Below are 15,767 nucleotides of genomic sequence, written 5' to 3'. Positions count from 1 at the left end.
GAAGATATTTTTATTAAATTGCATAAAACTAATTAATCACTGAATACAAATATGCTATCTAGCTTCTCATACACCTATAGGATGACCAAGCCTATGCTGTTGAATTTGTTTGCAAACATTTCAGTAACATTCAATAAGCATCATCCTGCCACAGAGTTAGCCATAGAAGCCAACCTTTTTTACACATACCACTCTCTGAGACATAGTGCCATCAAAGCCTTGCCCCTCAAGTTATCCTAAAACTTTATCTTTCGTTACCAAGCAAAATTCTCTGCAGTGCAGCAACGTCCCAGTCACATATGAATATGCAACATAATTTATTGTGTAGTGGTTGGGCAAGTCCTAGCTGTCAAAGCTGCAAACTCAACAGACAACTCATCTCTTCTGTCACTCACTCATGCAATGTAGGTGCAGGAGAAATGGTTTCTTGGCAGACCCTATTCAACCAGCTTTAGACACAATACTTACTTTGCGTCCTTGGGATGTGCTTAAGCCCATCACAGTCCATGGCAACAAAACCTCACTTGTCAAGGGCTCCCCTACCAACCTAGCCGCAACCATATCATATCCCAAACTCAGCCATGCTGTGTACCAGGTGTTGCATAACCTATGTCTACGCCATTGCAGCGGCAACCAGAAATTTGATAGAAACATGCAATATACCATTTTAATCGGCATTCAAAACGGAATTAACAATGTAATTAATAGTTGTTGTGCTCAGCTTTAAAATGAGCAAGGTAACAGCTTTTTTTCTGCTTGTTGCTGGAATTTTCAATAATTTGTTGGCTTTCTTGAGACAGTTTTAGCGGTTGACTAACACCAAATTCTGTGAAAAAAAACCCTCATTGGCAATCTTGCCGCATGACCTCTGAACCCAGTTTTTGCTTCGACCTAATTTTCATCAGTCCACTTTTTTGTAATAAAGGTTACTCCAGCATCATGCGCCTCAAGAAATGTAATACACTTAATACAGTCAATCTGATGCTTTTTTGTTATTGTACTTTCTGGCCTTAAATAATACATTTAAGTAATGTGTAGGTACTGTTAAATTCCAAATTGAATGTCCTACAAAATGGTACAAAAATTATATTATATTAGTGGGATAATCCAATGGGGTGCTTGGGGGGGGGGGGGGAGACAAAGGTTATGCAATACTCAGTAAAGATGCAAACCTATTTGGGCCTATGTTCAGAAGTAGTATCATTGGTATATAAGTTAATTTGATGTTCCTTACATTCCTTGATACTTGTTGTTTCAAAACCAAGTCTATTCATAAATGGGGAAAAAAAGAAGGCGTGAGATGAAATAAACTGACCTAAAGCCATCAAAGTCAGGCAGAGCTCTTTCTCTGAATACATACTCTGCCATGTGTTGTTCCCTACCCTACACACCCCCTACTCTTGGGGAAATTTGTTGCCATTATATTATGTTGATCTAATTTTTATTTTGTGACTGACTAAACTATAAAACAATACTGCATATTGCTACATACATATCATTGCCAATATCTGTCATTTGGTAATGCCTATTGTATGCTACCACAAACCTATCAGGACCTCATCCAATAATTCCCACTGCTACCTCTTCAATGTTTCATGTGAGCTGTTCCTTATGTGGAGGGAGAGGCAAGAAATTGCTCAGCACTGCCAGGGGTTATCAAATAGGCTGTGCTGCCCACATAGAATCTGAAGGGGGACCAACTAACAATTTACTTTCTTGATCAGCAAAAGCGCTCAGTGCAACGAGAAAAGATCAGATTGGTATGCCATGAAATCAGGAGTTCCTCAAGGATCTGCTTTATCTGCCCTACTCTTTAACATTTATCTTGCTCCAATTTGTAATCACTTAGCTGATCTTTGTGTTGACTTTTGGATCTATGCGGTTGACATTCAATTCCTGTTACCCATTGAAAATTCCTGGAGTGAAACAGAAAAAAGAGTGTCGTCCTGCATGGCATTGATTAAAATTTGGCTTAGTGAAAACAAATTGGCTCTTAACTTGTCTAAGATTGAATTTATATTTCTTCAGCCTTAAAATGCCATTCCAAGGCAATCATCTATTTTAATTCATGGAGAGTCAATGAAAGTTAATCTTCAGGCTTGGAATCTGGGTATTATTATCGGTTCTTCCTTGTCTTTCATCCCCCAAATTAAAGATGTTGTAAAATCTGGCTTCTATAAGCTCAGACTGCTATGTCCTCTCAAACCTCTGCTTCTCCCAGGTGATTTTTAGATTGAGGTCCATTGTTGACCATGCCTAATTTAGATTATTGTAATAGTTTATATCTAGGCCTGCCGTTGTCTGTGATTAAGCCATTACACCTATTGAAAAATGCAGCAGCTTGCCTTATATCAGAACTTTCCATTCATGAAAATATATCCTCTGCATTGGCCAACCTTCACTATCTCCCTATTCGATCTAGGATTAGCTATAAAATTGCTAGTCTGATACATAATTTACGCAATTGTCTATCGATTCTGTGGATTTCTTCTGTGTTAAAACCTTACTGTCCTACAAGAGCCCTACGATCCTCACAATAATTTCTATTTGAAGCTCCATCCTTCCGGTAGGTTCAACTAATGGAATCCCGCAAACATGCTTTTTCTGTTGCTGCAGTTGAATATTGGAACTGCCTATCTGATGATTTACGGTTGATTTAATGTCAAAAATTCTTTAAAAAGCAATTTAAAACTTTCCTTTTTACTAAGGCCTATACTTATTCTAATCTTCCATATTTTGATCTTATCTTTTTCTGGTTTTAATTTTGTTTTTAATATGATTTTATAGAAACATAGAAACATACATAGAAACAGAAATGACGGCAGAAGAAGACCAAACGGCCCATCCAGTCTGCCCAGCAAGCTTTCACACTTATTTTTCTCATACTTATCTATTACTCTGACCGCTGAGTTCAGGGCCCTATTGGTAACTTTATGGTTCTAATTTCATTCCACCCCCATCATTGATATAGAGAGCAGTGCTGGATCTGCATTAAAGTGAAGTATCAAGTTTAATTGGTTAGCCACAATAAGCAAGCTACTCCCACCTTATTTGTTTACCCAGCCTGTGCAATTCAGTCCTTGTTAGTTGTTGTCTGAATAAAAATCCTCTATTCTTCCTTCCCTCCTGCCGTTAAAGCAGTGAGCTGCACTGGATATGTATTCAAAGTGAAGTATCAGGCTTAATTGATTTGGGGTAGTAACCGCCACAACAAGCAAGCTACTCCCTGCGCTGGATATGTTTTCAAAGTGAAGTAAGAACATAAGAAATTGCCATGCTGGGTCAGACCAAGGGTCCATCAAGCCCAGCATCCTGTTTCCAACAGAGGCCAAAACCAGGCCACAAGAACCTGGCAATTACCCAAACACTAAGAAGGTCCCATGCTACTGATGCAATTAATAGCAGTGGCTATTCCCTAAGTAAAATTGATTAATAGCCATTAATGGACTTCTCCTCCAAGAACTTATCCAAACCTTTTTTGAACCCAGCTACACTAATTGCACTAACCACATCCTCTGGCAACAAATTCCAGAGCTTTATTGTGCGTTGAGTGAAAAAGAATTTTCTCCGATTAGTCTTAAATTTGCTACTTGCTAACTTCATGGAATGCCCCCTAGTCCTTCTATTATTCGAAAGTGAAAATAACCGAGTCACATCTACTCGTTCAAGACCTCTCATGATCTTAAAGACCTCTATCATATCCCCCCTCAGCCGTCTCTTCTCCAAGCTGAACAGCCCTAACCTCTTCAGCCTTTCCTCATAGGGAAGCTGTTCCATCCCCTTTATCATTTTGGTTGCCCTTCTCTGTACCTTCTCCATCGCAACTATATCTTTTTTGAGATGCGGCGACCAGAATTGTACACAGTATTCAAGGTGTGGTCTCACCATGGAGCGATATAGAGGCATTATGACATTTTCTGTTTTATTAACCATTCCCTTCCTAATAATTCCTAACATTCTATTTGCTTTTTTGACTGCTGCAGCACACTGAGCTGACGTTGCCTAGATCTTTTTCCTGGGTGGTAGCTCCTAATATGGAACCTAACATCGAATAACTACAGCAACTGTTATTTTTCCCTATATGCAACACCTTGCACTTGTCCACATTAAATTTCATCTGCCATTTGGATGCCCAATCTTCAAGTCTTGCAAGGTCCTCCTGCAATGTATCACAGTCTGCTTGTGATTTTCAGGCTTAATTGATTTGGGGTAGTAACTGCCGCAACAAGCAAGCTGCTCCCACGCTTATTTGTTTAATCAGACAATGCAATTCAGTCCTTGTTGGTTGTTGTCTGGATGTAAATCCTCTTGTCTTTATTCCCCCCTGCCATTGAAGCAGAGAGCTACACTGGATATGCATTGAAAGTGGACTATCAGGCTTATTTGGTTTGGGGTAGTAACCGCCACAACAAGCAAGCTACTCCCCCACTTATTTGTGAATGGCAAATCCTTTTTCCACATGTCCTCTTGCCGTTGAAGCATAGAGCAATGTTGGAGTCGCATTAACTGTGTGTATGTTTGTTGAATAAGGGTATTAATCACCAGGTAGTAGCCGTCATTCCCGCAAGCCACCCCCATGCCTCTTCACTTCATTCACATCCTCTAGACTTTATGGATCCGCATTGTTTATCCCACGCCCCTTTGAAATCCTTCACAGTTTTAGTCTTCACCACTTCCTCCGGAAGGGCATTCCAGGCATCCACCACCCTCTCCATGAAGAAATACTTCCTGACATTGATTCTGAGACTTCCTCCCTGGAGTTTTAAATTGTGACCCCTGGTTCTGCTGATATTTTTCCAACGGAAAAGGTTTGTCATTGACTTTGGATCATTAAAATTTTTGAGGTATCTGAAAGTCTGTATCATATCACCCTGTTCCTCCTTTCCTCCAGGGTATACATATTTAGATTCTTCAGTCTCTCATAAGGCATTCGATGAAGACCATCCCACCTTTTTGGTTATCCTTCTCTGGACCGCCTCCATCCTATCTCTGTCCCTTCGGAGATACAGTCTCCAGAACTGAGTACAGTACTCTAGGTGAGGCCTCACCAGGGATCTGTACAAGGGGATAATCACTTCCCTTTTCTTACCCAATATTCCTGTCTCTTCTGGCATTAGCTATCCCCTTGTCAGATTGTTTCGCCGACTTCAGATCATTAGACACTATCACCCCAAGGTCTCTCTCCTGCTCCGTGCACATCAGCCCTTCTCACCCCCCCCCCCCATCGAATACATTTCTTTATGATTTCCACACCCCATATGCATGACTCTGCACTTCTTGGCATTGAATCTCAGTTGCCATATCTTCGACCACTCTTCCAGCTTCCTTAAATCTCGTCTCATTCTCTCCACTCCTTCCGGGGTGTCCACTCTGTTGCAGATCTTAGTATCATCCGCAAATAGACAAACCTTACCTTCTATCCCGTCCGCGATGTCGCTCACATAGATATTGAACAGGACCGGTCCCAACACCAACCCTTGCGGCACTCTCCACATCACCGCTCTTTCTTCCGAGTAAGTTCCATTTACCATCACACATTGTCTTCTGTCCTTCAACCAGTTTGCTATCCAGGCCACCACCTTGGCACTTACTCCCAAGCTTCTCATTTTATTCACAAGCCTCCTGTGCGGACCGTATCAAAAGCTTTGCTAAAATCCAAGTAGATGACATCGAACGCTCTTCCTCGATCCATTCCTTAGTCACCCAATCAAAAAGGTCAATTAGATTCATCTGACAGGACCTTCCCTTGATAAAACCATGCTGCCTCTGGTCCAGCAATTCTGCTGCTTGTAGATAGTTCACTATTCTTTCCTTCAGCAGCGACTCCAATACTTTTCCCACCACCGAGGTGAGGCTAACCGGCCTGTAGTTTCCAGCCTCCTCTCTGTTCCCACTCTTGTGAAGAGGGACCACCGACGCTCTTCTCCAGTCACTCGGCACCACTCCCGTTTCCAGGGATCTATTGAACAGGTCACGCAGCGGAGCTGCCAGCACATCTCTGCGCTCCCTCAGTATCCTGGGATGAACCTCCTCAGACCCCATGGCTTTGTCCACTTTCAGTTTTCCTAGCTCTTCCCATAAATTTTCTCTTCCGTAAACGGAGTTTCATCCATTCCATTCCCCTCCATTTTCTTAACTAGTGACGGTCCTTCTCCGGGGTCTTCTTTAGTGAACTGAAATATTTAATATTTCTGCCATTTCTTCATCGGTTTCCACCCATTGATCCTTTTCACCTTTCAATTTCACTATACTACTTTGGGCTTTTCTCCTTTCACTGATGTATCTGAAAAATGTTTTGTCACCTCGCTTTACCTCTTTGGCAATCCTTTCTTCTGCTAGACTTTTGGCTTTCTTGATTTCTTTTTGTCTCCCTCAGTTTTACCAGATATTCTTCCTTGTGATCTTCCCTTTTGGATCTTTTATATTTCTTAAATGCTGTTCTTTTATCTTTTATTTTATCAGTCACCTCCTTTGTGAACCAGATAGGTTTCATTCTTTTCTTGCTTTTCTTTACTTTTCTAACATATATATTAGTCGCTTCAGTAATTGCTCCTTTTAGTTTGGCCCACGTTGTTCCACATCTCTCGTTTTCTCCCAGCCTTCTAGTTCTTCCTCCAGGTATTTCCCCATTTCAACAAAGTCTGTGTTTTTGAAACTCAAAACCCGGGTCTTTGTGTGACTTCTCTGTATCGTATTAGTGATATGAAACCATACCGTTTGATCGCTGGTGCTGAGGTGGGCACCCACCCGGACATTAGATACATTATCTCTATTAGCATTAAATCTAGTATAGCTTCCTCCCTCGTAGGCTCCATTACCATTTGTTTGAACAGAGCCCCTTGCAGGGCATCCATTATCTCTCTATTGCTGTTAGATTCTGCAGAAGGGATTCTCCAGTTTACATCCGGCAGATTAAAATCTCCAACAATCACTACTTCTCCCTTCTTACCCATCTTTTGGATGTCTTCAACCAGATCTCTGTCTCGTACTGCCATTTGATTTGGAGGCCTGTAAACCACGCCAATAAAAACGGATGCCCCATCTTTTTTTAGGACGGCCCATAAAACTTCTTCTTTGCCCCATCTTCCTTGCAGCTCGGATGCTTGGATACTGTTTTTGACATAAAGAGCCACTCCTCCCTCTTTTCTTTTCTCTCTGTCCTTCCTTAATAAGTTATATCCCGGTATGATAGTATCCCAATCATGTGAATCCGTGAACCATGTCTCCATGACAGCAACAATGTCCAAGTCCGCCTCCATCATTAGGGCTTGCAGGTCTGGGATTTTATTGCCCAAACTACGAGCATTGGTGCTCATAGCTTTCCAGCTATTCTGGTACAGGTTAATGCTTTTCTTGGACTCTCTTTGTGACTTATTTAGCTGACTTTTGTTATCCACTTTGCCCTTTTTCATTGCATTTGTATTTGGGTGTGACATTCTAATATCCTACCGTCACCCCCGTCAACTAGTTTAAATGCCTTATGACATAAGATTTGAATTTGTCTCTTAGGATCCTTTTTCCCTCCACAGACAGATGTACGCCATCTTTGACAAAGGCCATATCCAAAACATTTTTCTTTACACCAGGATTTGAGCCATACATTGAAGTTATCAATACGGCTTAGCCTTTCCTTCCCCTTTCCATGAACAGGTAACACTTCTGAAAAGGTAATTGTTGTCGCCATGTGACTAATCTGCATTGCTAGAGACTGGAAATCTCTCTGTACCGCTTGGATGCTGTTACTAGCAAGGTCGTTGGTTCCCAGATGGATGATAATATCAGCTTTAGAATCTTTGCTTTCTTCTTTGATCATTTTGACTATCTGAATAGCATTTCTGCCGGCCGATGATCCTGCGAGGCATTTAACTGTAGTGTTTCCCTCTTAGAAGAGTTCCCAAAATAGTGCCTCTGATGACTGAGTCACCCAGCACAATGAGCTTTTTCCTTTGGTTACTGATTGTATTATGGAATTTCTGTATGCATTGGGTTTCTTCTTTCTTTTCAGATAACAATTCAATCTCTTTCTCAAAATCTTCTTCAGTATTTAGTACAGAGAAGGCGTTTTGTACTTGTGTCACTTGATACAGCGTGTGTCTCTGCATCACAGGTCTAATTCTACCAGAGGCCACTGTAATCCCGTTGTTTTTTGAGATCCTTAATGCCCTGTTTGAGTGGGGGGGGGTAGACTTGTGGGCTGCACAGCTGTCAAAAATGGGTGTCTGTGAGTTCACAGGTCTTATCCTACCTGAGCCCACTGTAAATTCCTTTTTCCTTGACTTTTGGTTTTTCTGTGGTAATGGGGAATTCCTGAATAATGTAATTTATTTTTTTTTAATTTTTCATTTTTATATACCGATGTTCCTGTATAATATACATATCACACCGGTTTACAGGGAAATAAAACTATTGCCTCGTGGGCAGTTTACATTGAAACAAATAACAAACAGGAACTTAAAGGAACTTACAGAGAACAATCATGTCTAATTGAACTGCAATATAGGACTAATCAGAAATCTATGTACAGAAGGAGATAGGGGATCAATGTCCATAATGACATTGTATTCTTCGGGTCTTAGTTCTCCGGGAATGCTTGGGCGAAAAACCAAGTCTTTAGCTTCTTTTTGAATGCAATATGGCAAGGTTCTAGGCGAAGGTCCGGAGGGAGCGAATTCCAGAGTGGAGGACCCGCCGTGGAAAGTGCGCGTTTCCTCAGGGAGGTTTTTGCCAGCTGGGTGAGTAGCATGTTCTTGTATACACTTCTAGTCGGTCTCTTGGTGATGTGCTGCTGGAGTTGAAAAGTTAGGTTGAGAGGAGAGATGTTGTGTAGGGCCTTGTGTATCATCATAAGGGTTTTAAAGTGAATCCTGTATTTAATCGGCAGCCAATTAAGGTGCTGGAGGATGGGGGTGATATGATCCCTTTTGTTGGTGTTTGTGAGAATTCTGGCCGTAGCATTCAGGACCATCTGAAGTGGTTTGATGGTGCTGGCGGGAAGGCCCAGAAGGAGTGAGTTGCAGTAATCCAGTTTCGGGAGGATGATGGCGAGTAGTACCAGGCGGAAGTCTCTGTAGAGTAGGAGTGGTTTTAATTTTTTTAATACTTGCAATTTAAAGACGCATTCTTTTGTGGTGGTGTTTACGAACTTGCTGAGACTGAGTCTGTTGTCTAGTAGCACACCCAGGTCTCTTACTTGTGAAGAAGTGAGGTCAATTGAGGTGATAGGACATTGGCTAGCAGTTGGAGGGATGAGCGGGACGTAATTTTCTGGAGCTATAAGGAGGATTTCAGTTTTGTTGGTGTTTAGTACCAGGTTGAGGCTGGCGAGTAGGTTGTTGATTGCTGAGAGGCAGTTGTTCCAATAAGACAAAGTTTTGTGGAGAGATTCCGCTATAGGGATGAGTATTTGTATGTCATCCGCATATAGGAAATGTCTTAGCTTGAGGTTGGTTAGTAGGTGACAGAGTGGGAGAAGATAGATATTGAAAAGTGTGGGTGAAAGGGATGATCCTTGAGGTACCCCCATCTTGGATTCAGTAGGGTGAGACTCTTTGTTATTTATCTTGACCTTGTAAAACCTGTTTTCAAGAAACGATTTGAACCAATCAAACGCTGATCCTGTGATGCCAATGTCGGCTAGACGCTGGAGGAGGCACGAGTGATTCATGGTATCAAACGCTGATGAGAGATCCAGAAGTGCGAGAAGGCACGGTTGACCTTTTTCCAGATTAAGGAGAATTGTGTCTGATAGTGAGGCTAATAGCGATTCGGTGTTCCTGGTCTTACGGAAACCGAATTGGTTTGTGGTGAGGATGTTGTTTTCGTCTAAGAATTCTGAAAGTTGTCTGTTTACAATTTTCTCCATGATTTTGGCAATCATTGGTAGGTTAACTATGGGTCTGAAATTGGCTGGGTCTACGGTGGGAAGGTTGGGTTTTTTGAGGAGAGGCTTGAGCATTGCCAGCTTGAGTTGGTTAGGGACTTGGCCTTGAGAGAGAGAGCAGTTTATGATGTCTGCAACAGGTTTAGCAATGATATTAGGGATGGAGCTCAGCAGATTGGAAGGAATGTGATCTAAAGGATGGGACGATGGTTTTATCTTCTTAAGGATGTTCTCTATTTCTAAGGTGGACGTTGGCTCGAAGGTATCGAGAGCCGCTGTGGTTGCGTTATGTTGTTGGGGGGTTGGGTGCGATGGTTGAGAACTGGAGGTGAATGAGTAATTCGGATGCAGAGAGGGCCCCTTGAGGGGGGCGACGAGTGTGGTGATTTTTTTGTCAAAGAAGTCCGCCAGTTCGTTGGCTTTGTTGAAAGCTTATTCGTCTGGTATGATGGGCATAGCTGGTTTAGTGAGGGCTGATACATAAGAGAACAAGAGTCGAAGATGAAGTGGTGGATCTTTTTGGAGAAGAATTCTTTCTTGGTTTTGTTGATGTCGTTTCTGTATGAGTTTAGGTAAGATTTATAGGTTAGGAGAGTTGTTGTAGATGGGTTTTTCCGCCATTTGTGTTCCTTGCCTCTGAGCTCCTGTTTGCGCGACTTCAGCTCAGGGGTGAACCAAGGTTTCCTGTTGTCTTTGTCCGGATTAAGAATTTTTTTCTTCATGGGGCACACTTGATCTGCAACCTTGTTGGTGATGTTGATCCATGATGACGTAGCAGTGTTGGCGTCCGATAGGTCCAGATGAACTAGTTCCTTGGAAAGATGTGAGCTGAGGAGTTCTCCGGTGCAAGGTTTCCTGACGGATACTGAGATTGAGTGTGTTGTTTGTGGAGGGTGCTCCTTGATCTCTAGCACAGAAGAGATGATTCTGTGGTCTGTCCACGGTACCGGTAGGCAGGTTGGGTTGGTGTGGGGCGCTATTCCTTCGTTTATGAAGATAAGGTCTAACGTATGACCTGCTTTGTGGGTGGGCTCGTTAACAATTTGTCTAAAACCCATATGGCTGAGCGAGGAGAGTAGTGTTTCGCAGTTGGTAGAGCGAGGTTGGACATCCACATGAAGGTTGAAGTCTCCCATCAGAATGGCTGGTTTTCCGGTATTGAGGTGTTTTGCGGCTAGTTCAATGATAGGGGATGGGTCTGCCTCCAGTAATCCTGGGGGGGCGTAAATTAATCCGATTGCCAGATGTTTTGAGTTGAATAGAGCAAATTCGATGTTGGCTAGGCTGTTGGTAACCTGCAGGGTCAGGCCTAGCCCTTTTTTGGCTGCAAGGAGTAGCCCTCCTCCTCTTTTTTTGAGTCTGCTAAATGGAGTAATATGGGTGAAACTTTCTTTATTGCAGCTAATTCAGCTTTAACCTCAGCCAGCTCCTTTTTCAAGGAAGAGAGTTCTGAGTAAATGGGGCAAGCCCTAAGTTTCCAGATGATTTCCCTCAGAATAAAGCTCCACAATAGTTACATTGGATAGTCCTCATTTTGGTAAATATATTTGATGGGTAACACCTAAGGAAATACCGATTTACTAAATTTATCTTGTTGCCAATTAAACAGTTAACCCTTGGTCAAAGTTGTACTCAGGACTCTGTATCTGCAATTTGAGTTTGAAAAGACCCTCCCCTGATTGGTTTACTAAGTTAAACTTTTACTTAGCTGGACACAAGAAGCATTAGTCCTTCCTGTCTCCTGGCAGAGCACAGCCCACAAGGATCTGATTGATTGACTCCTACTGGCTCTGTGAGTCAAGCAGCCCCGAAGCTGGTTAGATCAGGATTCTTTCTAGAAGTTTTTGTCCTTTGCTTTAAATGAACCCTCTCAGCAAATTTATGCCCCAATATTAATATCTAAACAGAGATTATTAGTGACCACTGAATCCAAATTTTAATTTTATTATCTTAAATTTCAATTTTAATTGTATGTCACAATTTTCGTATGTATCTTGTTAACTGTTTAGGGTTGTTGTTTTTTACATAAACGGCATATAAATAAAAATAACATAACATAACATCTTAAATCTGGTAATGTATATTGCTGTAATTGTACTGTATCTGACTGTCAAGTAACAGGCCTGTACCTCACACTTGGTAATCCATACTGAATGAAGCCTAACAAAACATAGTCCCAATCTAGCCAAAGTCCAGATCTGGGCCACTGTCCCTCTCTTCCCCAAGGAAACTTCTCTAGAGTGTTCAAATGAGGCTATTCCCTTAAATGGTGCAAATTTCTTTAGCGGAATGACACTGTTCTGCATGGGCTAGAGCTGTACCCAGGACTTACAACTCTGAGATATCTGGTGAAATCAAGGCAATACAGAGAATGAGCAGAAAAATGCTATAGGGAAACTAGCCTTGTGTTTCAGAAAGAAAGTACCCAGTCAGCATTGCATAACCAAATGTAAGATCACCTTATTGGGGAGAAAAAGCAAGAGCATGTTTTTGTAAACCAACCCCACCTTTGACCAATAGAACAGAAGAATCCAATTAACCCAGACAGCCTGGCCTATTGCATGTATCAGAGGCAAACTCTCGTCAGCTACGCAAGTTGGAAATGATCATGATAAAATGTATCTAAAGAAAGCTCCTATACTACTATTTAATAAATTACAGCAGGGTACAGAAACAGCATACATACTCAGAATCTATCTGTATGTACAGACAATAGCAATATTTATTTGTAGAGTTTTATATACCGTTATTCGGTAGAGCCATCATAACGGTTTACAAAATATGCAATTAGCATACAAAATATGCAATTAGCATACAATCAAATGGAGTTAACATGGTAGTTGGGAACAGTAGAGTATTGTGAACAGTAAACATTTTTTCTTAGTAGTTGAATAACAGAATAGTGAGGAGAACATTTTCAATGAACTTAATGAATCAAGTGAGAGAGCAGGGAGGGGTTAAAAAGGAGGGTACATCAGGAGAGCATGAAGAGGAGATATAAGAGGAGATATAAAATAAGATAACATAAAAACATAACTAAAAAGTTGGTAGATTATCAGTTCAAACTCAATATCATAGTTCATTGTTGAGCTGCATTGTCAGCTGCAAATTCTTGTGTGTACAACCAGGTTTTCAAGACTTTCTTAAACATTTTTACATCTGTTAGCATTCTCAATTTTTCCGGTAGGGTATTTCACAACACAGGGCCAGCCACTGAGAAAGCCCTGTCTCTAATTTTTTTTTATTTATTTATTTATTTATTTATTTATTTATTTATTTATTTATTTAAAGTCTTTTCTATACCGTTGCTAAGATATATACCATCGCAACAGTTTACATGTAGGCACATAAGTAATGTTGGAGTAAGCGTACTATAATACATTCTAACAGGTGCCATTAAGTTTTGGTTACATTAAATCATCAAAATACGCATAAATGTTCAGTGATGTAGGTTCTGGCCAGGTTACCTGGAAGGTACTTTACAGGTAAAAAATCTCATTTCCTGTGTTTTATTATTACGTTCTTTGTGTGCTAAATTTGATAAAATATTGTAATGCACATTTTTGAGAATAGTGCTGTGTGCCGGTGCTCTTCTGTTTATTCCAGTATATTTTCTATTCTCCGGTCTCTTTATAAAAGGCTTGTTTAAAAAGCCATGTCTTTAGACTTCTCTTGAATCTTTTGGGGTCTCTCTGTAATCTGGTCTCTATAGGCATTGTGTTCCAGAGTGTGGGTCCTGCTAAAGATAATGCCCTTTCTCTTACCTGGGTTAGTCGTGCTGTCTTGACTGAGGGAATGGTTAAGAGAGCTTCGTTTGCTGAACGAAGGTTCCTGTGTGGGATGTGTATCCGTAGTGCAGTGTTTAGCCAGTCCACTTTTTCATCATGTATTAGTTTATGTATGGTACATAGTGCCATAATTTTCCCAGTGTGTGCATATCTCATCACTGGGATCTCAAGGAAACCCTCGTTCTGCAGTCTTAATATGCTAAATGGAGTATAGGTCTGCTGGGTTGAACCTATCCATGGCATAATTGTGGTGTTGATTACTTTATTATATCAACATCAAGATTTTGTATTGAATCCAAGCATGAATCGGAGTCCCATGCAGGCTGGCGAGAACTTGGATTTATTTATTTTATTTAAAATTATTTTGATATACTGATGCTCAAGTCTAGTGTCTTATTGTACCGGTTTACATTGAAACAAGGGGTAACCAATTAACTAGGAAGATAAAGTTACAATGAACAGGGGGTCTACAGAGTGGGAGAGTTGAGATCAAAAGTTGAGATAATATGATCAAACTTTTTTTTACCTGAAAAGCCAGGCTTCAGCATTTTGTAGGAGCTTGAGAGACCGAAGGGTAGATGCAGGTACACCTAACAGTAATGAATTACAAAAGTTTGTGCCCGCAAAGTTCAACAGTTGCAATACTGTGGTATGCCAGAATAGGACTGCCGAAAAAAGAGCATTTTTTCCAGTGTCCTGCAATAATAATTATAATTACTATTATATAGTGCATAGGTTGTAAGGGCAGTGGGAACAGAGGGAAGATATTAAGGCCGTATAGCAAACTCAATGAGATGAAATGCATGGTAGAAGACCTGAGAGATGGTGATGCGTCTACATTATTACTGTGTTGCTTTTCAGGGTTCCTCTAAAGCTTGCCTACCTGCACTAGAGACGAGACTGATTGTGAACTGACCAAACATGAAATAGCCTGCAGGAATGAGTTAATGATGAAATAAGCACAGGAACTGCAGGAAGATATTACAGCAATATTAAACGCAGAGAAATTGGAATGTTTGATGGAAGACCCGAGAGAAGATGACCCATATTTGTGTTGGTTTAACAGAATCCTCTAAAGCTTGCTCACCTGAACTAGCCTAAACCAGGAATGCAAACTAACTATACCTGAGTTCATCCACAGGAATAAATGCTGAAGGAAAGAGGAAATGAACCACAAAGCTACAGCTGCAGTGTTCGAGAGGGTTGTGACTCATACCCATCTGCTTCCGCACTCCGCTGGAGGGCCTGCATGCTTTGAAGAGGCAGCAGGCCTCCAAAGCAGTGGTGTGCTCATGCAAAATGTGTGGAGGGGCAAACTTTGGAGCCAAAAAGAGCGCTGCTCCTCACATGGCTGCCCTTATTGAGGGCCTCCATTCTGTCCACAGGACCCTGCCGATGGTATGCTGACGGTGCCACACCAAAAGAACACCCTTATTGCGGCCTTTGAACCATAGAGGCAATTGAAGCTGACAATATATATTTTTTTATTTACTTTGCCTAGTGCCCCTGCCCACATGTGGTGGGAAAAGGGGACACTGCATATCCCCCCATCTCTCAGGCCACAGAAATCCAAAACATAACAAGAGCTCCATAAGAGGAGTAAAAATCATAGCTTCAAAAGCCATGACAGCTGTCCCTCAGCGAGGGGGAAGTAGGGAAACAGAAATATGGAGCTATGGGGTAAGCTCAAAAGCCACCGAAAGAAGAGGCTGGTGAGTGAGTCTGCCTGCACTTATATTGTGGTCGCCAGTTCATCCCCAGCCTCCAACACCTCTGGAGGCAGAGCCTCACCCTGCTTGGGGCCTCCCCACCCCTTTATGGGAATGGGTCCACTCCTTCAGCAAAAACGTTTTCCTCTTCCTCTGAATAGTTCATGCTACATCAGAAAATATACAACTTTTAAAATTGAGAATAAAGTATCTTTATAGGAAAAGAATAATTTTAGGATCCATTCTTTGTCTGGCTCCAGTACAAATTTTACAGTAAGAATTGAAAACTCAGCCGCCTCTTTTTTTTTTCCTGCTCCAAGATTTTAGAAAGATCTGAAAAATCAAAAGAAAGTTGAGAATTCCCAGAACCTTCTCGCTTAAACATGGAAA

At 41.4% G+C, this 15,767-nt stretch overlaps 1 protein-coding gene across 1 annotated transcript in view; it reads left to right on the top strand.

Moving 5' to 3' along the window:
- Positions 1-15,767, top strand: part of ZNF451 (zinc finger protein 451) — a 347,114-nt gene that overhangs the window by 313,634 nt on the left and 17,713 nt on the right.

This window comes from Rhinatrema bivittatum, chromosome 3 (assembly GCF_901001135.1).
Source record: "Rhinatrema bivittatum chromosome 3, aRhiBiv1.1, whole genome shotgun sequence".
In the NCBI taxonomy this organism is placed as follows: Eukaryota; Metazoa; Chordata; class Amphibia; order Gymnophiona; family Rhinatrematidae; genus Rhinatrema; species Rhinatrema bivittatum.
This window is presented reverse-complemented; position numbering and strand designations above follow the sequence as displayed.